This window comes from Mus caroli, chromosome 13, assembly GCF_900094665.2.
Source record: "Mus caroli chromosome 13, CAROLI_EIJ_v1.1, whole genome shotgun sequence".
NCBI lineage: Eukaryota > Metazoa > Chordata > Mammalia > Rodentia > Muridae > Mus > Mus caroli.
The window spans coordinates 58,781,757-58,790,156 of record NC_034582.1 but is presented as its reverse complement, the minus strand read 5'-3'; positions in this window follow the sequence as shown (position 1 = coordinate 58,790,156).

Genomic DNA, 8,400 nt, shown 5'->3' with positions numbered 1-8,400 from the left:
GCTTATCATGCTTATAGTCTTCAAAGTGTTTCCCTTTAAATAATTCAGGCAACAGTTACTGATTGAGTCCTGACAAAGCCAGAGACTGACCATGGTGGCAGGGAAGCAAAGATACTTCTCTTTGAGCAAAAGATAGAAAGATGTAGAACCACCTAGGAAACACTGGTGGGGGTAAAATGAGTGTACAGGAAGATTCAGAATCTCCCAGGGGACACTAGTGGGGTTCAAACGAGTAACACACATGGATCTTCAAAGAAGCTCTGGTGAGAAGTAACCAAGAGCCTGATGCAAACAGGTTAAGCAGTCCAAGTGTTCACCTGGCCCCCAAGCTCGAAGCAAGCTCATCTCAAGGGTGGACCTGTAACTGAACCCTGTATCTAGTGCTCTCTCTCTCCAGTTCTTGACTTCATCCCAAGGCTAGCTCCACTGACCCTCTGAAGATGGTGCCTCTAGATTCCAGGATTTTGTCCACATATAGTAGAAAAAAGATGGGGAGAGCAAGATGGAATGGAGGATAAAGGCACTCAGTGAACAAGTCTGATGACCTGAGTTTGGTTCCAAGGCCCCCTAAGTTTTTGTCTTACCTTCACACATGTACGTGAGCCTTACATGTACGCACACATGTATGCACATACATACATTAAAAAGGGGAAGGGAAGGAGGAGGGGAGGTAAAAGCAGAGGGAGAGGTGCCTCTCAGAAACAACTCCCCTCAACATCAGACAATTACTGTGGTGTGGCAGTGGCATGTTATTTGAACTAATCTTCAGGTTATTTTCCACCACATGGGTAGGAAAACACTTCCATTGATCAACAAATACAAGCTGGGAGGTTAAATACAAAAGCCAAGAGCTATCTGTCTCTGCTCAAGGGCAGAGTTGGTTAGAGTAAGAAAGAGAGGCCAGGGAAGATGGTATGGAAGAGTGAATAATGAAGGGTCACCAGGATGTGATCAGCCCCGAATGCCATGTTAATGTATTTGAACATTCATAGTCTCAGGAAAGGAAGAATCTGTGAAGAATCTCATCCATAGCATAATTCATACAGGCTGATCTGGTGCGTGCTATCTACGGTGTTGTAAAATAGTCAAGAGACACTCTGTGGAGAGGCTGCTCCACTTTTAGACTCCCCCAAACACTGGGGTATATAAACCTCTTTCTTTAGAAAATATGGAACTTCATGTCTTTTGTAACAGTAATAGAAAGTGAATAGAAACTTCCTATTCCCACAGGATAAATGGCCTTTAGAAGGCCTTCATAAACAAAGCTTCATTGTGATATTAAAAAGCAGTCATCCTGTTGGCTTTGTGGCTCTTTTGAGTGATTTTATTTTAAATACCACAGCAATCTATTTAAAGCTTTTTTGGGAAAGGAAACAATAATTATACTACTTACAGGATTGAGCGATACATAAAGACCTGGGTTTGATTCCAATACAATACAAACCAGGTTGGTAGTAAATGCCTGTAATTTCAGCACTCAGGAGACTGAGGCAAAAGGATCTGGAGTTTGAGGCAAGCATGAACTATTTTGTAAGTTCAAGGTCAGTTTGGGATACATGAACCTTTGTCTCAAAATACAAAAACTTTCCAAAAGAAAAAAAAAAAAAAAGAGAGAGAGAGAGAGAGAGAGAGTTGGGTAGATCTCTGTAAATTCAAGGACAGCTTGGTAGTACTGAGCTCTAGGGTTGAACAATTTCCCTTATCCTGAATTATATCACTTATAGAGTAGTAAAAAAAAAATGTTTTTGAGGAAGGGTCTAATGTATGCCAAACTGACCTGTTAACTCACTGTATAGCTAGGGTGATCTTGATGCTGGGAAGTGCTGGATTAAAGGCATGAACTTCTTTGATAGGCTTGCCCTTTGATGGTAATAGAGGAGATACTTACTGCCTTCAGATGAGAGAAGAGTCAAGCAAAACAAGACTGTGGCCCTGAAGCAATGGCTTTTCCAAGAAAGTCTTCAGAAGCAAGCCTGGGTGGAACCCAGGGCCAAGTAGGCTCTGCCAGGCAAGGGGCATCAATTCTGAATCCCTTATAGCTCATAACCCAACTCCCCCAGCCACCCCTGGTCTCAGGAGTGTTTGGTTAAAAAAAAAAAAAAAGAAAAAAAGGAAAACATTCTACACACCCAATAACCAAGAACAGAACATCTAAGCCCTGTTTAGACTCACATTTCTTTTTTAATTTTATTTTTAATTTGTTCTTTACACTCCATATTCTGTTCCCCACAACCCCCCATCCACCCCTCTGACTGCTCCACATCCCACATCTCCTCCCTACCACACTCTGTCTCCACATGGATGGGCCCACCCCCAACCCCACCTTACCTCTAAACTCCCCAGGGCCTCCAGTCTCTTCAGGGTTAGGTGCATCATCTCTGAATGAACACAGACCTGGAAGTCCTCTACTGTNTGTGTGTTGGGGGCCTCATATCAGCTGGTGTATGCTGTCTGTTTGGTGGTCCAGTGTTTGAGAGATCTCGGGGGTCCAGATTAATTGAGACTGCTGGTTCTTCTACAGGATCACCCTTCTCCTCAGCTTCTTACTTTCCTAATTCAACAACAGAGGTCAGTTGCTTCTGTCCATTGGTTGTAGACCCACATTTTTGAAGAAAAGATTTATTAATGGGCTGGTTGAGATATAGAGCCTCTTGGCATTTGGGGAAGTTGGAAATGTTTAAAGATCTAGCTTTTTTTTTTTTTTTTTCTCTTACTGCAGAGATATACTCAGCCATTCTTGGAGTTCACATTGACAACTAATAGTATAAAAAAATTTTAGTAGTCTTTCATGAAAAAGAAAAAAATTAAGCCTGCTGTCTGGGGGATGGTGAAGGGCCCAACAGTAGAGGTGCTTATTGCCAAGACAGACTGCCCGAGTTGAATCCCTGAGAGCTGCATGACAGAAGGAGGGAGAAAATTGACACCTTCAAGTTGTCCTCTGACCTTGACTTGCACAATGTCGCACACACACACTCACATACAGACATACAGATACATATACTTAGAGAGACATGCATACATAGATAGACAAACAAACATACATACAGGCACACACACAGACACACACACATAGAGAGACACACACATAGATACACAGACACACATATATAGAGACTGTCTTAGTTAGGGTTTTACTGCTGTGATCAGACACCACGACCAAGGCAACTCTTGTAAGGACAACATTCAATTGGGGCTGGCTTAAAGGTTCAGAGGTTCAGTCCATTATCATCAATGCGGAAGCATAGCAGCATCCAGGCTGGTATGGTGCAGGCAGAGCTGAGAGTTCAACATCTTCATCTGAAGGCTGCTAGTAGAATGCTGGCTTCCAGGCAGCTAGGATGAGGGTCTTAAAGTCCACTCTCACAGTGACACACCTACTCCAACAGGGCCACACCTTCTCCCTGGGCGGAGCATATACAAACCATCACACAGACACACGCAGACAGACACACTAACAAACACACAGACATACTCACACACAGACACATTCACACAGAGACACATGTACATACCACACACACACACAAACGCACAAGTAAAGATGCAATTAATTTTTTCTGAAGACTAATGTCAATTTTTACCCAAGCAATAAGATCTATTTAAACACATCCTCACTTTCTGTTTATTGTTAAATATTATAGGTAAAAGTTATGTCGGAAGGGAATATCCCTATTCACAAATCCTAAAACGAGGCTTAATTTTGAATGTTAGAAGAACAATGACCCCTTCCCCCTTTTCCGTATCAGTATGTTATACTTGATATTTATGACATACTTGTGATGGGCAAGAAGGTGCTTAAGGAAGTCCATGTTGTGACGTTGGGGACATAGCTCAGTGTTAAGTGTTTGCCCAGCATGCAGGTGGCCGCTGAGTTCTAGGCATAACAGATAATGAACATGTAGACACATCCTGATGCCTGAGCAGAGAACATGATCCTTAAAGTGACAAATAGAAGTTTGCATGCGCCACGGTTAAGGTCCTGTTATGTAATCACAGTGGTCCTTGTCAGAGTTAGAGAGAAGGGCCCACCAGCAAAGGAATGCTGGGATGCACCAAGAAATGCAGTTTCCTTTAGGCTCCTCTGAAGGAACGTATTCCTGCCAGATACTTTCATTAGTGAGAGCTCTGATGGGACTTCTGACAAACAGGACTGCCAGCCACGTTTGGATTGGTTTTAAGCCACTGGAATTTGCTATTAGGACAGTTGTAAGACACATTAAACATCATTTGCTGTTTATCTCGAGTTTTCATTTAGTTGAGGTTACCCTATGAAAACACTAAGTGGAGAACAGTGGGCTATGCCAGAAGGCACTGTGAAGAAGGGGTTCAGGGACTCCTGTATATAACTGTGGGAAAAACAATGACCTCAGGCCTCAAATGCTCAAGAGTCTGAGCAAGGGGCTAGGGCTGAATGTTCACTGTTTCCTGACAAGCTTTTGCTGATACAAGATAAAACAACCACCCAATGAGAAACTGCTTGGTTGTTATCCTTGGAGAACCCTTCTGAGAATTTTTAGTGGGTGACTAAAGTTTCAGGCAGTAATACCGTGCTCTCTCCTATGTTTTCCCATTTGTACAAACCTCTGATAAAGTTTATTTTATAAATCAGGCAGTTAGAGAATGGCAGCAAGAGCCAACAATATAATCGACTGATTACGGTGATGTCCTGTGATGACAGGGCCATGGCCGAGACGCTTGTGCTTTTTTGGCTGCCACTGAGTAAAGAGAGGATACTTCAAAATGAATGATGTGACTGTGGAGACAATGTGACATGGAGATGGTCAATCCAACGACTGACACAGCCACTGAGAGACTCATGGGCTGGCAGCACACATATGTGAATACACTGGACCAGGGAATGATGAATATTCTAGACAGGATGGAGCAGAATGTTGGGACACTCTGTCATACTACTGTGCGTGGAGACAATGCCTGGAGGGAAGAGTGCAAAGACAGGTTGGCTGGTTAGGGTTTCAGTACTGTGGAGAGATGGCAGGTTGCCGGTCCAGAGGCTAATTCTCACCTCAGGCTAGGTTCTGACCCTCCAGAACAGCCACTCCTCACCCACCTCCCATTGGAGCTAATATCTTGTAACAATAGATAAAAGCCTTTACAATCTATTGACTTAGTGGACAACTAGCTTTTACCTCCAAAATCTGAGAATGCCATCAGAGAGCACCTTTGAGCCTGCAGAAAACTTTCCCCATCTCCATGTACTTGCCCCTTGCTCTGATGCACCCACCAATATATTTTAAACTTGCTTTGATTTATGGCTTCCTTTGTTCTGGAAAACTATAAGAACTTTATGAAGCTGCATCTACATTGGAACACAGAATTTCAAGTAACCTAAATTTGTGTTCCTGGGACACCGGTCATGCAAAAATGACTCCAGAGTAAACTATCGTGTATTCTAAGATGAAAGCTGTGGACTTTGCATCAATACTACAGGAGAACGTGCACTTTAAAACTGAGAACATACTCAACTCACACGATTTCCTGCTTAATTTGTTCAGACCCCATTTGGCCATAGGTAACTAAAACCACAATATAGTCAGGGCTCTAAAGGAGTGGGGCTGATAGAATGTGTGTGTGTGTTATAGTGTGTGTTTGTGTGTGCTGAGAAGGAGATTTATTAGATTTGCTTACAGGATGTCATCCAGGTAGTCTAACAACGATTGTCTCACATCTGAGAGACTGAGAATCAGTAATTGTTTAGTCCTCGAGGATGGATGTGTCAGAAGTTCAATGGTACTGAAGTTCTGGAAGATTCCAGGAGAACTGCTTGCTTTCAGTCTATGTTGGAATCCTGAAGATGCTGGATTTAATACTGGCAGCAGTAACAGGATAGGTGAACTTGCCAGTAAGAGTGAGGGTAGACAGGCAAAAAGCAAAGATTCTTTACACCATGTCTTTATGGGCTGTCACCAGAAGGTAGGGCCCAAATCTAAAGAGAATCTTCCTGCTCCAAAAAAAAAAAAAAAAAAAAAATCAGATTAAGAAAAGTCCTCACAGGAATACAGAGCAGCTTGGTTTGTAGTCGATTCCAGATGTAGCCAAGATGACAACCGAGGTTTGTCATCACTCACAAAATGTGAAATCGGGGGCCTGGAAGATGACTCCACAGGTAAAAGGTACTTGCTGCTACACTGAGCCTGACTGCCTGAGTTTGGTCCCTGGAAACCCACATATCAGAAAGAAGTTTTTTTCTCTGACTTACACACCATGGCAGCTATGCACCCTCCTCCCCCAAATAAATAAGTGTAATTTTTAAAAAGTGAAATTACAGATGTTGGGGAAGGCACTACTGTGAGCAGCCTGGCTCCATCAAAGTGCTCCAGCCTGGAGCTTCCTTCTCTTGTTATTGAAGGCCTCACCAAGCTTCCTGTGAGAATGTCAGTTTCTATATTAGCAGCCTATCGCTGCTGTAATGCACTTATAGAGATAGTAGGTTAAAATGATACAAACTTCCCCACAATTCCGAAGGTCAGAAATCCAAGATAGGTTTCACTGGGCTAAAGTCAAAATGACTGACAGAACTGTGTGTCAGCCTTCTAGAAGTAAGTCTGCACTTGCCTTTCCAGATGTCCCTTCTCCTCGGCTTATGGACCTGTGTTTCTTTGACTTCTTCCAGTATCATGTATCCTTTGTCCCCTCTCCCCTCACCCCATCTCACAGGGACCCTGTGGTTACATTAGGGTCAACCAGATAATCCATCCCCATCCCCAAACCTTTGATTTACCAGATCTGCAAAGTCTTTTTTTCCATGGAAGGTAACTGTTTTAGAGTTTCTATTTCTTCAATGAAACACCATGACCAAAAAGTAAGTTGGAGAGAAAAGGCTTTATTTGTCTTACACTTCCATATCACTGTTCATCGTCAAAGGAAGTTGGGGCAGGAATTAAAACAGGGCAGGCACCTGGAGCATGAGCTGATGCAGAGGTCATGGAGGGGTGCTGCTTATTGGCTTGCTCCCTATGGCTTGCTCAACCTGCTTTCTTATAGAAACTTGGACCACCAGCCCAGGGAAGGCACAACCCATAATGATCTGGGCCCTCCCTCGTCAATCACTAATTAAGAAAGTGACCTACAGAGGTGTTTTCTTAGTTGAGGTTTCTTCCTTTCACATGACTTTAGCTTGTGTCAAGTTGACATAAAACTATCCAGCAAATTAAAAAAAAAAACCCACAGGATCCAGTGAGTACAGCATGTATATCTTCAGGGTGGGGTATTATTTTGCTTAAAACATCTATGTTCCTCTAGTCTTCTATTCTTCCTAACAGAACCATCATTTTGTGCAACATGACAGTAAAGCTGCTCCTTAACTTATTATGCAATTACAGCACAATAAGCCTATCACAAAAGGAAGACATCATTAAAGTAAGAAATCACTTTGAGCCACCTCACGTGCCCAACACTGTGGCATAGCCTAGTTAGCAACAGTTGGGCAAAACCACGTGACATGAAGTTTATTTATAGCTGTGATGACCATGTCCTGTGCACACATGCAATACACACTGGATGTAACATCATGCTTCTACACAGCACACAACACCAAGCCCTACACAGATGGCAGTGTGGCAGCAGAGCAGTGCTGGGTATTACCTCTTATAATCACATGGCTGACAGGAGGTGAGGCTTTTGCTCAGCTTTGCAAGGCCATATAGAGCTTGTGCTGCTAGTTCAGAAACAGCCAGTGCTCAAATTCTACAGTAAGTTGGGTTTTACTGAATATTATTTATTCTTTCCCTCATGGAAAAGTTGAAAAGTGGTTGAGTCATCCTACTTTGGGGATCATCTGTGTGCTTGGCTAAACAGTTTTTACTCATAGACTCCCTTCAAGCTGCACAAAGCCATAGTGTCTTCATTTGGGCCCAGTGGCCAATAAGATGCTGAAGCCCAGCTTACGGCATGGCTGCTTTTTTTTCCTAGTGGGAAGAAGCATGTGAGTGTCAGAGACCCCTTACCCTTTCTATCGTCTGTTCATTCAGTGTGAAAAGCAACATCCAGCTGCCCAGAAGTGCCTAAGAAAAAAACATAAGGTGGGATGACAAACACAATGTGGCCAAAAGGTATTAACACCTTCCCCCCCTTTTGTTTTTAAACCAGGTGACTTAATATCTTTATTTATTTTCTTATGTTATTTTATGTGTATGGGTATTTAAATGTGTGTTTGTACATGACAGGTGTGCCTGGTACCCACAAAAGACAGAAGAAGACACCAGACCCCTGTACTGGAATTACAGATGATTGTGAGCCACGATGTAAGTGCCAGGAATTGAACTTGGGTCTTCTAGAAGAGTAAATAGTGCTCTTAACCATCAAGCTATCTCTCTAGCTATAGAGTCTGAGATTCTTTTTTTTTTTTTTTTTTTTTTTTTTTTTTTTTTTTTTTTTTTTTTT